Here is a 24,659-nt window from a genome sequence, read left to right as displayed (position 1 = left end):
TAAGAGTGATTTCAAGTGTGCCGCAGGGGAGTATCGTAGCACCGTTGCTATTCACAATATACATATTAAATGACCTTCTGGATGACATCGGGAGTTCACTGAGGCTTTTAGAGGATGATACTGTGGTATATCGAGAGGTTGTAACAATGGAAAATTGTACTGAAATGCAGGAGGGTCTGCAACGAAATGACGCATGGTGCAGGGAATGGCAATTGAATCTCAATGTAGACAAGTGTAATATGCTGCGAATACATGGAAAGATAGATCCTTTATCATTTAGCTACAATATAACAGGTCAGCAACTGGAAGGAGTTAATGCCATAAATCATCTGGGAGTACGCATTAGGAGTGATTTAAAATGGAATGATCATATAAAGTTGATCGTCGCTAAAGCAGATGCCAGACTGAGACTCATTGGAAGAATCCTAAGGAAATGCAATCCGAAAACAAAGGAAGTAGGTTACAGTACGCTTGTTCGCCCACTGCTCGAATACTACTCAGCAGTGTGGGATCCGTACCAGATAGGGTTGATGGAAGAGATAGAGAAGATCCAACGGAGAGCAGCACGCTTCGTTACAGGATCATTTAGTAATCGCGAAAGCGTTACGGAGATGATAGATACACTCCAGTGGAAGACTCTGCAAGAGAGACGCTCAGTAGCTGGGTAAGGGCTTTTGTTGAAGTTTCGAGAACATACCTTCACCGAGGAATCAAGCAGTATATTGCTCCCTCTTACGTATATCTCGCGAAGAGTCCATGAGGATAAAATCAGAGAGATTAGAGCCCACACAGAGGCATACCGACAATCCTTCTTTCCACGAACAATACGAGACTGGACTAGAAGGGAGAACCGATAGAGGTACTCAAGGTACCCTCCGCCACACACCGTCTGGTGGCTTGCGGAGTATGGATGTAGATGTAGAATGCTTTTTGTACGTGAAGACATCTTTAACATCAATTCCAGACGTTGAGACGCAATTGCAAGCGACGGCAGTTTCTGTCGTAATACAAACACCCATTTGCTAGGCTCAAAATAGAAATAATGTCACATATCTTGGAGTCGCCTTATAGAGTAAGAATCACAATATGTGTCATTCATCTCCGCTATCAGTGGTGGAGGATGCCGCCATCTGTAAATATGCAAAGTGAGTCCAAGAATTTTTGAGTTTACGGGATCCACACGTGTTCATAAACACTATCATATGTCAGACATTAATTATCCCATTTGAGAGAACCGACTGTGGTTTTGAAGACGGGTGCAAGTGTTACAGTTAATGCTAAGCTCCAAGTATGTACGAGTATATCGGAAACTAATAAAAACACGAAAAAATGAAGAGGCGTGCTTGTGAATATGAAAACTTCTAAAATTTTCCATTTTTTGTAAATATTAAGATACAAGAGCGTGAACTCATTGGTACATGTACATAGAGCACAAAAATTCGAAGACGATGTCAGCAAATAGCTGGAATCGGTCCTCAAATTGGAGCATAGAAGTGGCTGTAAAATAGAGCGAATAAACGCTCTCGGGCAATACAAGCGGCGTACGACGAAACTTAGATATTGTGGATGAAGATGAGTCAGACAGTGCAATGAAGGTGTATCCCGTCCCATGAGACCCACTCGAAGTACCTAATACGTCAGCGGAGGCTCAAACTTAGATTGCCAGATACTTAAAAAAAAAAAAGAAATCCCGTACTGCGATCGACAGAAATAGGAGAGCTAGTGTTGGTCCTCATACTTTGTGCCAGAGTGCTGAGCTAAATTCTAAACCTTCCACAGCGTCCCACGATGTAAGGACGTGTGGTACTGTTCACTCTTCACTGGAACCAAAGCTCAGCAGCGCTCTTGGTGGTATTCGAGGTTAATATTCACGTCTCCCAACAATTATGGTCTACGTAGTATTGGTTCCACTACATTCCATTCAAATCCACCGACATATGGGCAACATCGATCTGTCTCGACGTGAGCTCACATGGTGTCATTCTGGGTGGCAAGTACCGTCAAAAGTAGACAGATTTCTTGACATCTGATACGTCCCATACATGAATTGAATAACGAATTTTCGTTGGTTTTTTTTGTGTGGAATGTTCCGCAGGAAGGGCTCCAGCACTTCTTCTGTAGCTACATGGCAAGATTGTCTACTGGTACTTGAAGGCTATCGTTGTATTATAATGGCTGTCGGATTATAGCACGGTACCTGAATGGGACGTTGCAGTACAGAGGTTCTTTTCTATAACTGTCCATCTTTTATGGTTCTCTATCGTCGTGTGAAGTTTATCTTGTCATTTTAGAAACACCGCGTGTATTCGATAACGTATGATGGCTCAAGATAGCAACTCTAGACAACTCAACGTAACGAGTTAACATCTTAATTAATACTCATATATTTTTAAGAGCACTGAGCACGTTATTTAGACAACTCAACGTAACGAGTTAACATCTTAATTAATACTGATATATTTTTAAGAGCACTGAGCACGTGATGAATGCAAGAACATAGCAATCTAGTGCAACTGATAACAATAACCTACTTCTTTTTTCTCCTATTGGGAAGTATCATATTGGATTACACAGTACAATAATTACAAGCTAACGAGGCACCCTATCATGTGGTTACGGGGCATAAAAGATGGGTACCGCGCATCTATTTGTAATCCACTTGCGAACGAATTTTTGCAGGTCACATGGATTGTTTTGAGTAATATTCAATATTGTCTAAGCCTTGGAAAATAATTGCATACGGTAGTATAAACCTTCTCACACAGGTCTCACTGCTTAGTTATCAGCTGACAGTTCTGACACATACACACATCAAAAAAAAGTTTTGCATCACCTCAGTTCCGAGAGTTACGGAACGTGTACAGAAAATTGGAATAGAGATCAACATAAACATCATTTCCGCCCTTTTTATTGCTCATGAAAACCACACATTGCATGTTGTGCCACCATACAGCGAGACCTTCAGAGGTGGTGGTCCAGATTGCTGTACACACCGAATGCTCTAATACCCAGTAGCACGTCCTCTTGCATTGATGCATGCCTGTATTCGTCGTGGCATACTATCCACAAGTTCGTCAAGGCACTGTTGGTCCAAATTGTCCCAGTCTTCAACGGCGATGCGGCGTAGATCCCTCAGAGTGGTTGGTGGGTCACGTCGTCCATAAAGAGCCGTTTTCAATCTATCCCAGGCATGTTCGATATGGTTCATGTCTGGAGAACATGCTGGCCACTCTAGTCGAGCGATGTCGTTACCCTGAAGGAAGTCATTCACAAAATGTGCACGAAGGGCGCACAAATTGTGGTCCATGAAGAAGAATGCCTCGCCAATATGCTGCTGATGGAGGATGGCATTCATGAATCGCACAACCATTATGGCGTCTTCGATGACCACCAGCGGCGTACGACGGCCCCACATAATGCCAGGACCGAGCGGGGTGGCGCAGTGATTAGACACTGGACTCGCATTCGGGAGGACGACGGTTCAAACCCGCGTCCGGCCATCCTGATTTAGGTTTTCCGTGATTTCCCTAAATCACTCCAGGCAAATGCCGGGATAATTCCTCTGAAAGGGCACGGCCGACTTCCTTCCCAATCCTTCCCTAATCCGATGAGACCGATGACCACGCTGTCCGGTCTCCTTCCCCAAACCAACCCAACCAACAACATAATGCCACCTCAAAACAGCAGGGAACCTCCACCTTGCTGCACTTGCTGGAGAGTGTGTCTAAGGCGTTGAGCCTGACCGGGTTGCCTCCAAACACGTCTCCGACAGTTGTCTAGTTGAAGGCATATACGACACTCATCGGTAAAGAGAGCGTGATGTCAGTCCTCAGCGGTCCATTCAGCATGTTGTTGGGCCCATCTGTACCGCGCTGCATGGTCTCGTGGTTGTAAAGATGGACCCCGCCATGGACTTCGGGAGTGAAGTTTCGCATCATGCAGCCCATTGCGCACAGTTTGAGTCGTAACTCGATGTCCTCTGGCTGCACAAAAAGCATTATTCAACGTGGTGGCGTTGCTGTGTGGGTTCCTCCGAGCCATAATCCGTAGGTAGCGGTCATCCACTCCAGTAGTAGCCCTTGGGCGGACTGAGCGAGGCCTGTCGTCGACAGTTCCTGACTCTCTGTATCTGCTCCATGTCCGAACAACATCGCTTTGGTTCACTCCGAGACGCCTGCACACTTCCCTTGTTGCGAGCCCTTCCTGGCACAAAGTAACAATGCGGACGCGCTCGATCAGCGGTACTGACCGTCTAGGCACGGTTGAACTACAAACAACACGAGCCGTGTACCTCCTTCCTGGTGGAATGACTGGAACTGATCGGCTGTCGGACCCCCTCCGTCTAATAGGCGCTGCTCATGCATGGTTGTTTACATCTTTGGGCGGGTTTAGTGACATCTCTGAACAATCAAAGGGACTGTGTCTGTGATACAATATCCACAGTCAACGTTTATCTTCAGGAGTTCTGGGAACTGGGGTGATGCAAAACTTTTTTTCATGTGTGTATATGGGAGGTTTCTACATGTTTTTGGATACCGAAACGACAGAAGTTCGTGTTCGAGTCATTTGGCTAATGCAGTGTAATTCACTACTTACTCTCAACGCTTTCACTGTTCCTGATGGAGGTTGAGAGGCGAAACTTACCTGTAAACAAAAGAAACAGTGTGATTAGTGAACTACGGACGACTTAACATCCTGCTCTTTATACTGAACAACTAAAATTTTGTAGCTACTCAGCTGTCATACTTAGAACAAAGCAAATGTCATAAAAGAAGACAGGTTACATGCAGCCGAAAATAAACTCAGTACTGATTTAGCAAGATATAGTAAGCATTAACTGCAAACCAGTTTAAAACGTACGATAAATGCGTTCATGTTAGCTGATGGGGAGAGACGGCTGGCTACACGGTGAATGGTATAGTTCCTCGTTTTACACAGCTTGCGTGACGTCAGACCTCGCTTTGATCATCAGCACGATTGTTGAGTGCAGACTAAAGCAGAAGCGGCATCAGCGCAACTGATCGTGGTCAGATGTGCGCACCGAGCGAGGTGGTGCAGTGGTTAACACTCTGGACTCGCATTCGGGAGGACGACGGTTCAATCCCGCGTCCAGCCATCCTGATTTAGGTTTTCCGTGATTTCCCTACATCGCTCCTGGCAAATGCCGGGATGTTTCCTTTGAAAGGGGACTGCCGACTTCCTTCCCCGTCCTTCCCTAGTCCGAAGAGACCGATGACCTCGCTGTCTGGTCTCCTTCCCCCAAACAACCCAACCCAGCCCAGATGCGCGCGACACATGGGCCACCCACCTCCGAGACTGTGCAGGGAAAACCGCTGTCGCCACGGTCAGTTGCCGAGGGCGGAATCGTTTTCACGCGCTAGCTAGTGAGCTCTACGCTTCTCTAGTAACCACGTCTGTTCTGCCGGCTACAACATCGTCGTGTTGCACCACGGCAGTGCTTACAGTAACGAACACGAGGTGTGAAAGTGTTTTGGCGTAGGTCAATCAGTGAGCTGCATGTTCCACGTATCATTTGAACGAATATTTTCTCTAAATGAAGTGGGAAAAGTCAGTTTACAGGATATGTATATCTGATTATAGTGTAGTCACACGAATCGCGATTTTGGCTCGTTTCCAAATGTGAGAAGGCGGTAAGTGCCGAATGAGGCGATTAACGTGCTGTGTATGGAGACGATAACTCCAGCGAAGGTCGTTCTGTGATAGTTCGGTGGTTTATTTCCTACTAACACCTGGGCCCCCTCATTCAGATTGCCGTGACCAAATGTTGCCCTTATCTTCTATATCTTCGTCTTGAATATGCTGTAGACTCTCCCGTCTTACAAGATGAGAAGGCTTTATCCAATCGTTCGTGTGATAAAAACTCATGCATCGAATGGGACCTCGAATGACCCGCCCTATCCTAATCCCACAGAAAATGTCTGTGACTATTTGGAACAGAGGACGAAAAGTAGCAATCAACATTCCCGAAGTTTGATGACTCCACGGGATGTAATCCTCAATGAGTGGTTTCATCTGGATACAGCATATATTGCCGCAGTGGTAACAACATTTGCCGTCAGATCACCGAAGTTAAGCGCTGTCGGGCTTGGCCAGCACTTGGATGGGTGACCATCCGGTCTATCGAGCCCTGTTGGCAAGCGGGGTGCACTCAGCCCTTGTGAAGCAAACTGGCGAGCTACTTGACTGAGAAATAGCGGCACCGGTTACGAAAACTGACAACGGCCGTAGAGCGGTGTGCTGACCACATACTCCTCTGTATTCTCATCCGGTGGTGTCTAAGGGCTGAGAATGACACGGCGGCCGGTCGGTACCGTTGGACCTACACGGCTGTTCGGACAGCGTTTTTGTTTATTTAGTTTTTGAAGAAATTTATGGAAGTAATTGAAGCCATTATCAAAGTTACAGGCAGTGTTACACGACATCAGGATGATGTCTCATGGTGTGTGTCCAGTTTGCTTCTAACGATAGATATCCTCAAGATTGGCAATGTTTTACAGAAGTTCGAAATATAGCGCGTACTTCAATGCGAGATGCTTTTAATAATTTCCACAACGAAATTCTGTCTCAAAATCTGGCAGAAAACCCAAAGAGATTCTGGTCATACGTAAAGCACATCATTGGCAAGACGCAATCAATACCTTCACTGTGCGATAACAACGGTGAAGTCACCGATGGGAGTGCCACTAAAGCAGAGTTATTAAACACGGTTTTCCGAAACTGCTTCACCAAAGAAGACGACGTAGATATTCCTGAATTCCAATCAAGAACAACCGCCAAGATGAGAAACATAGAAGTAGATATACTCGGCGTAACAAAGCAGCTTAAATCACTTAATAAAGGCAAAGCCTCCGGTCCAGACTGTATACCGGTCAGGTTCCTCTCAGAGTATGCTGATAAAATAGCTCCATATTTAGCAGTTACATACAACAGCTCGCTTACAAAAAGTTCCGTACCTAAAGACTGGAAACTTGCTCAAGTCACACCAATACCCAAAAAGGGAAGTAGGAGTAATCCGCTGAATTACAGGCCTATATTACTAACGTCGATTTGCAGTAGGGTTTTAGAACATATACTGTACTAGAACATCATTAAGTACCTCGAAGAAAACGATTTATTGACCCATAGTCAGCACGGATTCAGGAAATATCGTTCTTGTGAAACACAACTAGCTCTTTATACTCATGAAGTAATAAGTGCTATTGACAGGGGATGTCAAATTGACTCCATGTTTTTAGATTTCCAGAAGGCTTTCCACACCGTTCGTCACAAGCGTGTTCTAACCAAACTGCGTGCCTGCGGACTTTCGCCTCAGCTGTGCGACTGGATTCGTGATTTCCTGCCAGAAACGTCACAGTTCGTAGTAATAGACGGAAAGTCATCCAGTACAACAGAAGTAATATCCGGCATTCCCCAAGGTAGTGTTATGGGCCCTCTATTGTTCCTGATCTATATGAACGACATGGGAGACAGTTTGAGTAGCCGTCTTAGATTGTTTGCAGATGATGCTGTCATTTACCGTCTTGTAAAGTCATTAGATGATCAAAACGACTTGCAAAATGATTTAGATTAGATATCTGTATGGTGCGAAAAGTGGCAATTGACCCTGAATAAAGAAAAGTGTGAAGTTCTTTACATGAGTACTAAAAGAAATCAGATAAATTTCGATTACGCGATAAGTCACACAGCTCTGAGGGCTGTAAATTCAACTAAATACTTAGGAATTACAATTACAAATAACCTAAACTGGAACGATCACATAGATAATATTGTGGGTAGAGCAAACCAAAGACTGCGATTCATTGGCAGAACACATAGAAGGTGCAACAGATCTATTAAAGAGACTGCTTAACACCACGCTTGCCCGCCCTATTCTGGAGTGTTGCTGTGCGGTGTGGGATCCGCATCAGGTGGGACTGACGGATGACATCGAAAAAGTAGAAAGAAGGGCAGCTCGTTTTGTATTATCGCGAAATAGGGGAGATAGTGTCACAGACGTGATACGTGAATAGGAGCGGAAATCATTAAAACAAAGGCGTTTTTCGTTGCGGCGGGATCTTCTGAAATTTCAATCATTAGTTTACTCCTCCGATTGCGAAAACATTCTGTTAGCACCCACTTACATAGGGAGAAATGATCATCACGATAAAATAAGATAAATCAGGGCTCGCACAGAAAAATTTAAGTGCTCGTTTTTTCCGCGTGCCGTTCGAGAGTGGAACGGCAGAGAGACAGCTTTAAGGTGGTTCATTGATCCCTCTGCTAGGCACTTTATTGTGAATAGCAGAGTGGTCACGTAGATGTAGATGTATAAAAACGACATGCTACATATAGTCCCTAGGAAGCAGCTCCTGAGTACCAGCAAATAAATAAATAAAAGATACGTTCATACGGACGTTTGGATCTTGCTGAAGGGTGATGGTCCAGCAACAAAGTTTGAAAAAGTATTTTTGATACAACTCTTTAATAGCGGTGACCAGTGGTGTAGCGAGGTTACGCGAGCGACGAGTGGTTACGCGAGCCCTATCCAGAGCAGAGATAATTGGCGCAGTGAGAGGTAGAGGCGGTCCACCGGAAGCGAAGCTGGTGCCTCCTGCGCTTGCGTCAACTGGGGCGCACGCACTGCCAGGGAGAGAGGGAGAGGCAGTGTGCAGCCAGTGGGTGTGGAATCCACTGCAGCCGACGGAGTTCCTGCGCGCGCTGGCCAGTCATCAGGCTGCCAATTACGGAGAGGCGCAAGGCAGCGTGCGCGCCGGGGACCGATCTCCCTGCTGGTCCAGCACGACTCAGTTGCGTCACATTATGGAACCTCTGTGCCGAACGTACTAGGTGAAGTGCAGTGCCTCAGCAGTGTCTTAGGTTCACAGTAATTCAGACACACACACACACACAGAGAGAGAGAGAGAGAGAGAGAGAGAGAGAGAGAGAGAGACGCAGTAACGCAATTCTATCACAGTAAACTAAAAATAGTAATAGGCACTGAAAAATTTGAAGCAAGCTAATGTGACTTACCACAGGGTTCTATGATAGGTCCTCTTTTTTTTTGATACACATAAATTACCTTTCACTTACATTTTCAGAAGGTGTAAATTTTGCCGTTTTTGCATGTGACAAAAGTACAACAATAAAAAACAATATAAGTTCTCTAATTGAAAATGAACACAATGAAACATGTCAAAACATCCACAGATTGTGGATGGCAGGTTGAGTAACATTATACACTACTGGCCATTAAAATTAATACACCACGAAGATGACGTGCTACATACGCTAAAATTTAACCGACAGGAAGAAGATGCTGTGATATGCAAATGATTAGCTTTTCACAGCATTCACACAAGGTTGGCGCCAGTGGCGACACCTACAACGTGCTGACATGAGGAACGTTTCCAACCGATTTCTCATACACAAACAGCAGTTGACCGGCGTTGCCCGATGAAACGTTGTTCTAATGCCTCGTGTAAGGAGGAGAAATGCGTACCATCACGTTTCCGACTTCGATAAAGGCCGGATTGTGGCCTAACGCCATTGCGGTTTATCGTATCGCGACATTGCTGCTCGCGTTGGTCGAGCAGAATATGGATTCGGTAGGTTCAGGATGGTAACACGGAACGCCGTGCTGGATCACAACGGCCTTGTATCACTAGCAGTCGAGATGACAAGCATCTTATCCGCATGGCTGTAACGGATCGTGCAGCCACATCTCGATCCCTGAGTCAACAGATGGGGACGTTTGCAAGACAACAACCATCTGCACGAACAGTTCGACGACGTTTGCAGCAGCATGGACTATCAGCTCGGAGACTATGGCTGCGGTTACCCTTGACGCTGCATCACAGGCAGGAGCGCCTGCGATGGTGTACCCAACGAACCTGGGTGCACGAATGGCAAAACGTCATTTTTTTCGGATGAATCCAGGTTCTGTTTACAGCATCATGATGGTCGCATCCGTGTTTGGCGACATCGCGGTCAACGCACATTGGAAGCGTGTATTCGTCGTCGCCATACTGGCGTATCACCCGGCGTGATGGTATGGGGTGCCACCTCTTGTTCGAATTGACGGCACTTTGAACAGTGGACGTTACATTTCAGATGTGTTACGACCCGTGGCTCTACCCTTCATTGCATCCCTGCGAAACCCTACATTTCAGCAGGATAATGCACGATCGCATGTTGCAGGTCCTGTACGGGCCTTTCTGGATACAGAAAATGTTGGACTGCTGCCCTGGCCAGCACATTCTCCAGATCTCTGACCAACTGAAGACGTCTGGTCAATGGTGGCCGAGCAACTGGCTCGTGACAATACGCCAGTCACTACTCTTGACGAACTGTGGTATCGTGTTGAAGCTACATGGGCAGCTGTACCTGTACACGCCATCATCCAAGCTCTGTTTGACTCAATGCCCAGGCGTATGAAGGCCGTTATTACTGCCAGAGGTAGTTGTTCTGGGTACTGATTTCTCAGGATCTATGCAACCAAATTGCGTGGAAATGTAATCACATGTCAGTTCTAGTATAATATACTTGTCCAATGAATACTCGTTTATCATCTACTTTTCTTCTTGGTGTAGCAATTGTAATGGCCAGTAGTCTAGATAGTGTGAAGTGCTAGGACTACAGACATATCACGATCTTAATTCGGCAACCGATAAGCAAGGATTAATCGGCTTAGTTCAGCTACATTTCGAGTACGCATGAATTCTACTGTAGATGATTTTAAAATGATAAACTAGTTTCTTTTGTATATTACCATTCACTGACGAATAATGGAACCATTTTAAGAGGAAACTGGACTTACGGGAGTTGTATTTTGAGAACACTGTTACAGGAATTGCATCTACTGTCCATAACATCCTGTGGGGGTTTCTAATTCAACTAAACATTTTGACAACTGTTTGATAAGGCACTTATTCATTATATCTTTCTGTAGTTAGCAATATTTCTCTTTTCTCAAAAAAAGTAGTGCTCAGCATGAGAATGGCTCTAGTGCTAAGAAATACCGTAACAAAGACTTGAAGGACATAACAGCAGAGCAGAAAGGATTCCGATACATTGCTATACATGTATTAAGCAATCTATGAGAGCATATGAAACTGGTAACAGATAACGTGGTGCAACTTCAGGCAATCAAATGATTTTCTTTGGATCAAATTCTTTTACTCCACTAACGAGTATCTTCAGAGAAACACTTATAAGAACGAATGATTTAGGATATGTTTTAATCAATACTAGTACTGTAACAGAATGCTATTTCATAACGTTAAATAATTTCATTGGATTTCACTGCAATAAAAAGTGCGTCCTTACTTCATTTTACATCCCAGGGACGAAGGCTGATTCACAAAACGAATCTCGTGACCATCGGACAAGGTTTGAAAGAATAAAGTATTTATTCTCACACTGTCACTACACGCGGTTCAGATTCCTCGTAAATAAATTATCATTTCCAGCAATTCGTCGATGTGTGCCCCTACCTATCAAATACAGATTAGCCTCTGTTTGTACATGACGCTAACGTCGTACAGTCATTCTAACTTACAGATAATCTTGAAGCGCAGCTGATGTGTTCTGCGGAGGTATTATTAGTACGGGCCGTGAACAACAGTATCCAAGCCGCGTTACTTGGAGCTACTCTAGATCTCTAGGCTGCGTCTGCTGATGGCTCCACATCCACGTAAACAAGTTAAGCACTCGTCTCAAAAAATCCGGCTGCTTATCGCACAGGAATGCTATTTACTGAGCGACATTGTGGCAGTACGGAATAAAATAACTAATCAGGTAAGTGGAATAGTATTGGTATACAGCAACATTTTATACAACCAAGAGGTACAGTCGGACTTTCAGGACAGATTCACCACAAATAGGAGAAGAAATATTTTATATGGATATGGATCCGGAAACGCTCTATTCCCATGTCTGAAATTATTTTTATAGCACTCCAGAATACAATAATCATGGAAACAGTCTGGAACAAAACGTACCAGTGTACAAGGGGAACCCTTTCTCACATGATAATTTCAAAATGCTCTCCGTTAGCAATGATACTTTCATCAAACGCCCATCGCATCGAATTCCAGATGCACTGACCTATTCACGGAGTATGGTTAAAATGCTGCTTACGTCTCAGACGCAAAACTTCAATCGCGTGCCTTTCGCGCGCCGCAAGGGATCACGCACTCACGTGAACGACGCACGAGACAAATTACGCGAGGTACGGCTCCGTATATTTTCTCGGAATCATTTACTGGCAGAACCACATTAATTCCCTGCACTGCTGCACTTTTAAAACCTGTCCACTTAAAAGTCGCCAGCTTCGCTTGGACCCTCGAGACAAGGTTAAACTAGTGACTACTGCAAAGTGAACAATTATAAGCCCTGTAACTATCTAACAGTTTTCAGAAATATTCAGTTATCCGACGTCTAAGCTGCAAAATGCTCACCGGCAACCGTCCACGCACCGCTCCAGCTGGCCTCTAGGAAATCGATAACCTTCCTAAAGACGAAAACAGGAAAACAGTTTCAAGTCGATTTGTCTAATGATACAAAAAAAAAGAAAAAAAACCGGGCAAGGGCTAAATTCGGACACGCACTCCGAACTCTCAGTACGAACTTAATTATGTGTATAGATACTTCATCTATCCAGAGAATCGAGGATCTCGACGTTGTATCGATATCAATATAGGGAAGATATTACTCCCGGAAACGCGTCGGGCCATCCAGATTTAGGTTACCCGTGATTTCCCTAAATCGCTCCAGGCAAATGCCGGGATGGTTCCTTTGAAAGGGCACGGCCGACTTCCTTCCCCGTCCTTCCCTCATCCGATGAGACCGATGACCTCGTTGTTTGGTCTCTTCCCCCAAACAATCCAATCCAAACTCCCGGAAATTCCATGGCTTTCGAGAATGTCTTAATGTTAAGCTTAGACTTTTTGTGCACTTGCGCATTCCTTACTGTAAGTTTTCGTTTGTTTTATTAATACTGGAGCTTTATTAATAAGCTACGCTAATTGGCAATTGCAGATGCATTGACTTCGTCTGTTGTCCTGTTGCGATTACCGCGCGGTCATGGGGCGCGGCTCCGCCCCCCCCCCCCCCCCCCCCCCCCCCCCCCCCCCCCGGTCGGAGGTTTGAGTCCTCCCTCGGGCATGGATGTGTGTGTCGTCCTTACCGTAAGTTAGATTAAGTAAGTAGTGTGTAATCTTAGGGACCGATGACCTCAATAGTTTGGTCACATAACACCTTACCACAAAATACCTGTTGCGATTACTGGTGAGATTTGACGGAAGTTCCCAGAGAAGGAAACGGTACAGCTGGCCATATGGCTACTGTAGTTACGCAAGTCTCGAACTGTTCTGTGGAATGCTTTGATGGATATTTTACATAGTATCGGAAACCTATCTCAAACAATGGAAGTGCAATGATACATCAATACCAAAAGTACTTTTCTTTCAAACATTACAGATGTTGTTCGTGTCGTAGGCATGGACTGTAAGGGAAGTTTTCATGCAGAATGAGCAGTTCGTAAAGCCTTAAAGAGATTTACTGGGGTGAGGGTAAAGATAGATCTGGATGCTCGTACGGGGACTTGAACTATCATCCTGCCGAATGCGACTCCAGAGTGCTGAGCACTGCGCCACCTCTCCCGGTGAAAGGCTCTCCGGATGCATCCTCCTGTGATATACATTCACTGACAGGAAAAGTAAAGCAACCCGTAGAGACGATCGAACGTCACTGTAACTTCCTACACGTACACACCATCGGCGGGTACTGAAATGATTAGAGTTGGCATTCTCTGTGACAGGCGGAACGGCCACATGAGTTCAGTAGCGTTGTTGGTGTATAGTGTTATTACCAGGTCTGGTAGGGTATGTAAGGAGCGTTAATAGCATCAGATTTTCACTGATCCCTGTGAAGGACTCCGAGATGCCGCGTACTTGCACGAGACAGCGTTATCAGCACTTTACAGAGATTGAAAGGGGCCTCATCATCGGGTTTGCATTTGGCCGGTTTTTCGAATTCATTTGTGAGGCACCTGGATGTCACAGTGGCCCGATGCAGGACAGCTGGAGGAGGTGAGGCCAGGAATACACGTCGCCAAGGTTTCGATCGATGATGTCTGACAACCAGAAGGGAGGTTAGACGTATTTTGCAACAAACACACTGCAACCCGATCATATCTAAAGTAATGGACTCCCAACAACATTCCATTGTCATTCCGCACCATTGGTTGGAGATTAGCAGCAGCCGGAAAAGGGAATTAGCGTCCCAAGGGTGGACTGCCGTCAACACCACAACACAAACGGCGTTTCTCAGGATCTATGCACCCAAATTGCATGAAAATGTAATCACATGTCAGTTCTAGTACAATATATTTGTCCAATGAATACCTGTTTATCATCTGCATTTCTTCTTGGTGTGCCAGTTTCAACGGCCAGTAGTGTATTTGTGGCAGTAGTAAATTTGAGGGGATTTAGTATAAACGCCGCCTTCAGGGACAAACAAATATATCTGAAGTCATATAAAGTGACACTGCGGAGCCTGTACATCATACGCAAGTGTACATCCTTCAGCAACCAGAGCATCTGACGATAGATCCTAAATGCCATTTTGCATGATTTAAGAATCAATTATTTGAAGAAGGAATTTGTATGAACACTCACCAGATATCATTTAACAGTTAACTAACCTACAAATCCACACATCAAAAAGATTAAAATTATACGATGGTGGATCAAAACGTAATGCTTCCTGAGCCATAGACACTTTTATAAGAGGAATTAATACAGATCATAGCTTGAACTGCCCTCTACACAATACTATAGTTCAACATAGGGACGAAACATTTGTACACATTTGCGCCATCGCTTGACCCAGGCAGCAAAAGCAGTTTGGAAATTTTCAGGCTTTGCTTCTTGATCGATGATTTTAAAGCTATTTTAACCTCATGTGGGGAACACTGTAACGGACACCAGCAATGTACGGCGTTGGGTGAAGAAGCTCGCTAACGGACACGGGGACCTTGCATGTAAACCACGCAGCGGCCGAAATACATTACCCGTCACGCATGCCAATCGAGGGAGTGCTGATGAAATGATTCGAGGAGGTAGTAGCGTTATTAACAGTGAAATGTATGTAACCACGCTATACAAACTTAAATTGTGAATTTTTCTACTCTGGTTTTGATGCTTGGCTTCAACGATACAAATGTGTACAGATGCGTGTTCACTATGTTGAACGATACCGTTGTGTAGATTTGAAGATATGATCTGTGCTAATTCCGCTGTTATATGTTCATTACTGACTTTTCGTGATCCGCCTTCGTACTTATCCGGGACACCGAGGTGTTCGGGCGATCTGAAGAACTAATATTACATATAAATACAAAGTATCAATACCGTCCCGGAGTCTAATTTTAAAGCCAACCTTTTTTTCTTTTTGAGATTGCCTTTGCTGCTGCATAGTCATTGTTATTGTGCTACAAAGTGCGATTACGGAGTCGTTTGGATGTTGATCTCAAAAGAAGCGGCTAAACTCAACACTTGGCGTTTAAATACACGAAATAAAATAACAAATAAAAATAAACGTGTAGAATGGAGGCTGTGACGACCTTGAAAACTACCTGTTTTAAAAGTGGGTCATAAAAGCACACGGTAGCTAAAGAAAGATTTAAGGCTTCAGTCTACATTTGTTGTGGCGATTAAAATGTTTATGTGGAAGTGAATGCTACTGGTAGAAGTACAACTTACACAGGAAATAAAAGAAAATTCCAGTTTATGTCATCTCCGGGAACTCATTAATTTCTCATAAAACTGCTTGTCGTCTGTAAGTTGAAAGGTGTGCACCTTAATTCCATCATCTGACGACTACTTGGAGCTGTGCACAGTATTAGTGTCCGTCTACCGACCATCGAAAGCCGTAATTCTTGACTTTGGCAACAGCCTGAAAAAAATATTTTGATACGTGAGTCGGAGACTTCACTGAAGTGCATATCGCAGCAGACTTCAGTTATCCTTAGCAACGAATAACTTACTTTTAAATGAACCACACACCAGGTAGCGGCTAAGCAAACGGACAACAATCATACGCCCGCCCGATTAACGGCACAGCTTGCCTCTCGGCGGCCTTGACGTGGCAGTATTTTTTCTGTATTTCTTTTTTGCCAGCTCTGGCAATGCCAAGTTCACTCGCCAGAAGACGTTAATCGATTGTTTACGTCGGTGCCGCGCACGCTAAGCTGGCAAACGAGATTGTGTAGCGGCAGAGCAGACTGATTTCTCCCATCATACGATCACAGCGTTCCGAAGAGAATGTCGGTGTACCGTTTACCACAGAAACGTAACAGCGAATTCTTACGGCAACATTATCGCTCAGAATAGTAGTTGGTCACGTACGTATAGTAGATTGCTGAAGTTTCCAGTTTGACTAAATAATTCATGAAACAACAAGCAATGGAAACTCCAGGTAGGAATATTAACAGTGTAGGAAAAGACAGATTGCCACTTACCGTAAGGATGACATGTCAAGGTGCAGACAGGCAGAATTAAAAGACACTCACATACAGGACTGGACCACAGCCTTCGTCAGTAAAAGACACACACACACACACACACACACACACACACACACTGTGTGAATGGTGTGTTTGTGTCTCTCTCTGTCTGTTACTGACGAAGGCTGTGGGCTAATCCTGTATGTGAGTGTCTTTTAATTCTGCCTGTCTGCACCTTGACATGTCATTCTTACGGTAAGTGGCAATCCGTCTTTTCCTACACTGTTAATTCATGAAACAGTTTGGCATTCTATATCTGTATGCGAGAGTCGTTCATTAAGTAATGTTTTTGTTGTTGTGGTCGTTGTGGTCTTCAGTCCAGAGACTGGTTTGATGCAGCTCTCCATGCTACTCTACCCTGTGCAAGCTTCTTCATCTCCCAGTACCAACTGCAGCCTACATCCTTCTGAATCTGCTTAGAGTATTCATCTCTTAGTCTCCCTCTTAGTAAATTGGTGATCCCTTGACGCCTCAGAATATGCCCTACCAACCGATCCCTTCTTCTGGTCAAGTTGTGCCACAAATTTCTCTTCTTCCCAATTCTATTCAGTACCTCCTCATTAGTTATGTGATCTACCCATCTAATCTTCAGCATTTTTCTGTAGCATCACATTTCGAAAGTTTCTATTCTCTTCTTCTCCAAACTATTTATCGTCCTCGTTTCACTTCCATACATGGCTACACTCCATACAAATACTTTCAGAAACGACTTTCTGACACTTAAATCTATACTCGATGTTAACAAATTTCTCTTCTTCAGAAACGATTTCCTTGCCATTGCCAGTCTACATTTTATATCCTCTCTACTTCGACCATCATCAGTTATTTTACTCCCTAAATAGAAAAACTCCTTTACTACTTTAAGCGTCTCATTTTCTAACTTAATTCTGTCAGCATCACCCGACTTAATTCGACTACATTCCATTATCGTCGTTTTGCTTTTGTTGATGTTCATCTTATATCCTCCTTTCAAGACACTGTCCACTCAGTTCAACTGCTCTTCCAAGTCCTTTGCTGTCCCTGACAGAATTATAATGTTATCGCTGAACCTCAAAGTTTCTATTTCTTCTCCATGGATTTTAATACCTACTCCGAATTTTTCTTTTGTTTCATTTACTGCTTGCTCAATATACAGATTGAATAACATCGGGGATAGGCTACAACCCTGTCTCACTCCCTTCCCAACCACTGCTTCCCTTTCATGCCCCTCGACTCCTATAACTGCCATCTGGTTTCTGTACAAATTCTAAATGGCTTTCCGATCTCTGTATTTTACCCCTGCCACCTTCAGAATTTGAAAGAGAGTATTCCAGTCAACATTGTCAAAAGCTTTCTCTAAGTCTACAAATGCTAGAAACTTAGTTTTGTCTTTCCTTAGTCTATTTTCTAAGATACGTCGTAGGGTCAGTATTGCCTCACGTGTTCCAACATTTCTACGGAATCCAAACTGATCTTCCCCGAGGATGGCTTTTACCAGTTCTTCCATTCGTCTGTAAAGAATTCGTGTTAGTATTTTGCAGCCGTGACTTATTAAACTGGTACTTCGGTGATTTTCACATCTGTCAACACCTTTCTTTTGAAAGCAAGTTCGTTTTATTCAGGTTCCAATACACCATATTATTACCCATTCTTTTGGCTACAAAACGCTACTTTTCAACCTAATCTCCGTTCAGTGCGACGGTCTTACGCCGCCTTAGTAGGAGAAAATGTACACCACTCCACTGCAGTGGTCGACGTCCGAGCCAACGAATTGCTGCATCAATAAACTCCTCGTCACCCACGTACTGCTCCCCGCGGAGTGCATCCTTCATTGGGCCAAACATACGGAAGTCGGAAGATGCGAGATCCAGCTTGCAGGGTGGATGAGGAAGAACGGTCCAGTGAAGTTTCGTTGCCTGCTCTCGGGTGCGCAGACTTGTCTGAGCGTAGCAGCATACAGTTCCGAGTTGATCGTTGCACCACGAGGGAGGACATCGAACAGAATAACACCTTCAGAGTCCCAGAAGACCGTCGCCATGGCTTTACCAACCTTTGGATGTGAGGTGGTGTAGCTTGTAATGGTTCTTTATTTACGTGACCATTACGGCAGTCCAAACCCAGTTGTCGATCCCAGTAATATCGTACTACTTTTCTGCGAAGTAACAGACATATTTTTGTGACAATATTCACATTTGGTTTTATTAATTTTTAGGTACTCCGATGTATCCATATATTACGGTAATATGGTTCTTGTGTGTTTTCATTTCTGTGAGACTGTCATAATCTTTGACTTACTTGTAACCGTTTTGGCGCGAATGCGCACAGAGCAGTCTTCGTTTCACTTTGTAGAACTTAAGCTGTTATTTCGATTTGTAAAAGAACAGTCAAGTCTTGTGTTTGGTTAAAGTGTAAATTAAATATATGAAGATTGATACAAAACTGTTTTCTTGATGATGTGACAATTGAGAAGAATTATATGTGACTTACAAGAAGTTTAATAAAAATGTGGATCGTGAACACCGAGTCAAAAATTATTTCTACCATACCATCGTTCTGACCTGGGATTGTTTGATCATTAAGAATTTCCTGAAAAACGCATGTGTTAGGTCTTCAAATATTGCTAAAATACAGATCTGGACCTTCTAGCAGTCAAAGTGGAATCACCCTAGAATCAACAAGATGAGCCATAACAACTTCGACGAAATCTACGTGGGAATCCATTCAAGATAAGTGCCAAAATTAATGACTTTTTTACAATGACTTCATTATTTCCATTCTGACGATACCATCCACAGTCAATAACTTTGTTGTTGCCTGAGAAAGCGAACATATGCTGCGTGAGCAACATTATTAATCTGATTTCTAACCTACTTTGCAAGTGGAGGTATTGTTAGAGGCGTCACTCCATGGATTGCCGTGTTGTATCCAGTTCGAGGGTATGAAGCCATGTTTCATCAACTGTGACGATGCTCGACAAAAAATTGTCACTATGTGCCTCGTAACGCGCAAACAATTCCGCACAGATGGTCCTTCGTTGCTCTTCATGGTTTTCTGTTAGGCGGCGAGAAAGCCAGCAGGCACAAACATTTGAGTACCCAAGCTGCTGAACAAGTGTGTCAGTACTACCAACAGAGACGTCCAGCTGAGCAGCGAGGTGTTTGATTGTGATCTATCGATCACGTCGGATAAGCGTGTCCGCACGTTCCAGCATTGCAGGAATCATAGCTGTGTGTAGCCGGCCGGCACGCTGGAGATCAAACAGGTTTGCGCGTCCTTGTTGCGGTGGTTACAGACGCCTCGCCCAACGACTCAACGTGCTTTTGTTCACTGGTAGGTCTCCGTAGACATTCTGTAAGCGCATATGAATATCTTCGATGCTCTGGTTTTCCGCCAAAAGAAACTCAATGACAGGTCACTGCTTGGGACGTACCTCCGTTGCAAAGGCTGTAAGTGTACTGTCACATCGCTGGTTCAGTTGTGTTTGTCTTTGCGGACAGCCGCGTCTAGAGTGTCGAGCGCGGGATACGGAACTGTTATGTTGTGTAGTGCGTAGATCTGCACGTGAGGGGCATTGTTAGTATGGAAGTAGAAGTGTTGCTACATGTGCTATTACAATAAAGTGACGAAATATGGAAGTGATTCAGAGGAAGGTGCGTCAAGAATTAATTTAAAAATGAGCAGTGCTGTTGTTAACGTATTTGCGTATCCTCTCGTTGCGTGTCGCACAACATCGATCATCCGCGCCGTGTTCCGTCTCTCAGAATGAACTGATGTCAATTAGTAAAAATTAGTTACCATAAAAGAGTGCAGTCAAGTGCCAGTGTCTTGTAGCGAGCGTGAGGACGTGCGTTCCATCATCGCGTTTCCGCATCATCAACAATCAACCGCGCCGCGACGGTTACGCGCACGCTCGTGCAAGCGAGGACTGAGAACTGAAAAATTAACTCTATAAACAGTGTTATATGATTACTAGTGTCAGGGAGGACTGGTACCAAAGAAATCTGTGTATGCGTGACGAGCGTAAGAACTTTCGTGCGATCATTCGGCTTTCGCATCATCAACAATCAGCCGAGCCGTGTTCGGTTACGCGTACGCTCGTACTAGTGATTTTTTTGTGGACAGATAATCATCAAGGTTGTTAATTGGGATAAACATTTATGAATTAGATGAATTAGAATGTAAACAGTGCAACCTGTGATTTCCTATAATCGTCTCAGAATATATTTGATCATACCAGACGTAGAACAGTGTTGTATTTTAACGTTGAGTGGCCCCCCTAAACCCGCTTGCATATTTCGACAAATAATTTCAGGCAAGCCAGCAGCAGTGTTGAGCAGAACAGTACGACAGCCGCGGGATTACCAGGCGCGTGGTGTGGGCAGGGCGCACGGTCACGAAACGAGAAGTCAGTTTAAAGTACCCCCCACCCATTCGTACTCCCGGGCATGTTACAAGGCCAGTTTGAAAGCTACGCATGGCGCGCACACCTATCAGAACTGCATGAAACTATCGGAGCTGAAGCGGCAATATTTCACGACGTCCCACAACAAAATCAGAATTTTTTTCTGTAGTATTGGCAGAAGTGCCAACACCGTGTTGCTAGAGGAGGCCGAAATGCACGCTTTTAAGCTCACGTAGATTGGCGTGACGTCTGAAACATTACAAGGAAATGAGAACGTAGAAAACGGACGCAGTTGCTGTAATACTTAACTTTAATCCACATTTGTAAAACATCGCTCTTGATGATACATTGTTGTTGTTGTTGTGGTCTTCAGTCCTGAGACTGGTTTGATGCAGCTCTCCATGCTACTCTATCCTGTGCAAGCTTTTTCATCTCCCAGTACCTACTGCAACCTACATCCTTCTGAATCTGCTTAGTGTATTCATCTCTTGGTCTCCCTCTACGATTTTTACCCTCCACGCTGCCCTCCAATACTAAATTGGTGATCCCTTGATGCCTCAGAACATGTCCTACCAACCGATCCCTTCTTCTGGTCAAGTTGTGCCACAAACTTCTCTTCTCCCCAATCCTATTCAATACTTCCTCATTAGTTATGTGATCTACCCATCTAATCTTCAGCATTCTTCTGTAGCACCACATTTCGAAAGCTTCTATTCTCTTCTTGTCCAAACTACTTATCGTCCATGTTTCACTTCCATACATGGCTACACTCCATACGAATACTTTCAGAAATGACTTCCTGACACTTAAATCAATACTGGATGTTAACAAATTTCTCTTCTTCAGAAACGCTTTCCTTGCCATTGCCAGCCTACATTTTATATCCTCTCTACTTCGACCATCATCAGTTATTTTGCTCCCCAAATAGCAAAACTCCTTTACTACTTTAAGTGCCTCATTTCCTAATCTAATTCCCTCAGCATCACCCGACTTAATTAGACTACATTCCATTATCCTTATTTTGCTTTTGTTGATGTTCATCTTATATCCTCCTTTCAAGACACTGTCCATTCCATTCAACTGCTCTTCCAAGTCCTTTGCTGTCTCTGACAGAATTACAATGTCATCGGCGAATCTCAAAGTTTTCATTTCTTCTCCATGAATTTTAATACCTACTCCGAATTTTTCTTTTGTTTCCTTTACTGCTTGCTCAATATACAGATTGAACAACATCGGGGAGAGGCTACAACCCTACATGCTTCACAATATTAATTATCAAAGGCTATGGCGCCTTGCTAGGTCGTAGCGAATGACGTAGCTGAAGGCTATGCTAACTATCGTCTCGGCAAATGAGAGCGTAATTGTCAGTGATCCGTCTCTGGCAAAGTAGGCTGTACAACTGGGGCGAGTGCTAGGAAGTCTCTCTAGACCTGCCGTGTTGCGGCGCTCGGTCTGCGATCACTGACAGTGGCGACACGCGGGTCCGACGTATACTACCGGACCGCGGCCGATTTAAAGGCTACCACCTAGCAAGTGTGGTGTCTGGCGGTGACACCACATTTTCAAGGGAAATTGGCCAAGAAATAATGTGTTGCATTATGTATTGAACGCCCGTTCTACATACTCTGCAAGACATTGCATACTGCATGCTCGTATCAGTAACTTTCTCTGCTATTCCATTCGCGTACGGTGCGAGGAAACAAATGACTGTGTACGTGCGTTGTCACTCGCCGTAATCTCTCGTATCAAATCCTCATGAACCACTCGCGAGTTATATGGCGGAACAGAGAAATTGTTTCACAGTTTTGAGTATGAAACGTGTGGCAGAAAAACTTCCTGAAAGTGTTAAATTTCGATCAAAAGGAGTTGCTGAATGAAGTTCACGAGATATAAAAACTGCGCAGACATACATGACGTCAAAACTAAGGCCCAATAGTTCTATTAGAAGCTTCTTGAGTAGAGGAAACATCGAAACAAGTCTCTCGTAAAGTTTAGTCGAATTTGTAGGCTCTGGGCACTGTGTTATGCTTTTCCGACGCACCCTTCAGTAAATGAGATCATCGTGTTGGCCGGGAGACAAGGTCTGGAATTGTTGGGGCGTCCGGTGCAAGTCTTTCTATTTGACGCCACCTCGGCGACGTGCTCGTCTTTGCAATGAAGATGAGAGGAAATGGTTGGGACAACAAAGACACCCATTCCCCGAGTGAAGACAGTCGCCGACCCGGCCGGAAATCGAATCCGGGACCCCGCGACCTAGAGGCAATGACGTAAACCAGTAAGCTACGAGCTGTGGGTCCTCCAGTTAGTAAGGCTGTGTTCACAGCACCACCAGCAACCAGCACAGTGGACGGCGTCGCCAGAGGTCGGCCGACAATATCGGCCGACAGTGTGGCCACAGTGTGCCCCGTATCAGTTTTTGGCGGAGTGAAAGAGGTTAGCTTAGGTTACATTACGGTCTATCCTATGTATGAAATAGGTTAGATTTAAATCTCCTAGGCTGGGACGGGTACCACGTTCTCTCTGTACTCCGAGACGAGTGCTGCATCGCTGAATGCGTGCGAGTTAGGTGCATCTGTCTTGAAAAGAACGTGGCCAGAACTCTAAAAACTGTCCTCAGCCATCTGAATAGCCAAACAAGTTTTACAAATATATGAGTTAACGGGAGAAACGTGCTGTTAAATACTCCAGATGATTCGTGGCGAACTTGAAAAAGAAGATCAAAAACAAGATCAAAAACACTCTGTTTCGCTTTACTTCTTTAAAGTTGTGCAGACTTAACTTCAATGACGGTCATTTAGCATATGTGTGAAAGACAAGTACAAAGATTAGCATAAGCTACTCTGAGCACCTACAGTATGATAAGTGGGAGTCATACCGCACACCACATTTGCAAAGCACTTCTTATAACAGACTCACCACCCTACAGGCATAAAAAGGCCAGTAAGCAGTACTGATAATTTTTAGATAGCTAATGCCAATCTACCCCAATCCAAAAAAGATCCACTACTGTAGCTGTAAGATACAACCCCTTTCTCACTTGAACAAATTACTTTTTGAGGTTATAATTTACGCCTAAAATTTCCAATGAAGGTTTTGCTTACTCGTAGTTTCCAGTAAACCAGCGATTTCAGTCCACAGATTCCGAATTATATTCAGATTATGATATTATAATATTCAGGCCGCCACAGGCTCACTCTTTCTTGGACTAAACTGCTCAGTTTCTCACACTGAATAATGCGTGTGTGAGAACGTCGGTCGATTTGACCGAAGAAAACAAACTGAGCTCAATCTCACCCACTGTCGTCCGAAGTCTGTACGTTCGGACGATGAGATCGAACTGTGCGTAGTGGCGAACTGATTTCAAAAGACTGATGTCGGTCGTCGGCAGAAAACACAGATGTCGATGCCACTGTGGACGCAGTCTAGGAACTACTAACTAGAAGTTTTACATCGTTTGCGTAATGCAATTCAAAGAAATTGTTGGGTTTCTGTCGAAATAATTCACGGTAGCTGCACATCCATAAAACGCCACCTTACAGTCCAACACCCTTTCTTGAATTTTTGGCTAGAAACCATGCTGATACGCGTGTCTCCGCCTTCATATTCTAAAGTTATGGCGCCCTGTCCGGTCATCGCATTCCTGAAGCTGAAAAGAACCATGAAATCGTGACGTTTCGCTTACGTTGAAAAGCGGACGGTAGAATGACTGAA

At 44.3% G+C, this 24,659-nt stretch overlaps 1 protein-coding gene across 1 annotated transcript in view; it reads right to left on the bottom strand.

Moving 5' to 3' along the window:
• The window catches only part of LOC124788343 (mannose-binding protein C-like), an 816,639-nt gene that overhangs the window by 245,130 nt on the left and 546,850 nt on the right, over positions 1–24,659 (bottom strand). The window lies entirely within an intron of this gene.

The sequence above is a fragment of the Schistocerca piceifrons genome, chromosome 3 (genome assembly GCF_021461385.2).
Source record: "Schistocerca piceifrons isolate TAMUIC-IGC-003096 chromosome 3, iqSchPice1.1, whole genome shotgun sequence".
Classification (NCBI taxonomy): Eukaryota; Metazoa; Arthropoda; class Insecta; order Orthoptera; family Acrididae; genus Schistocerca; species Schistocerca piceifrons.
This window is presented reverse-complemented; position numbering and strand designations above follow the sequence as displayed.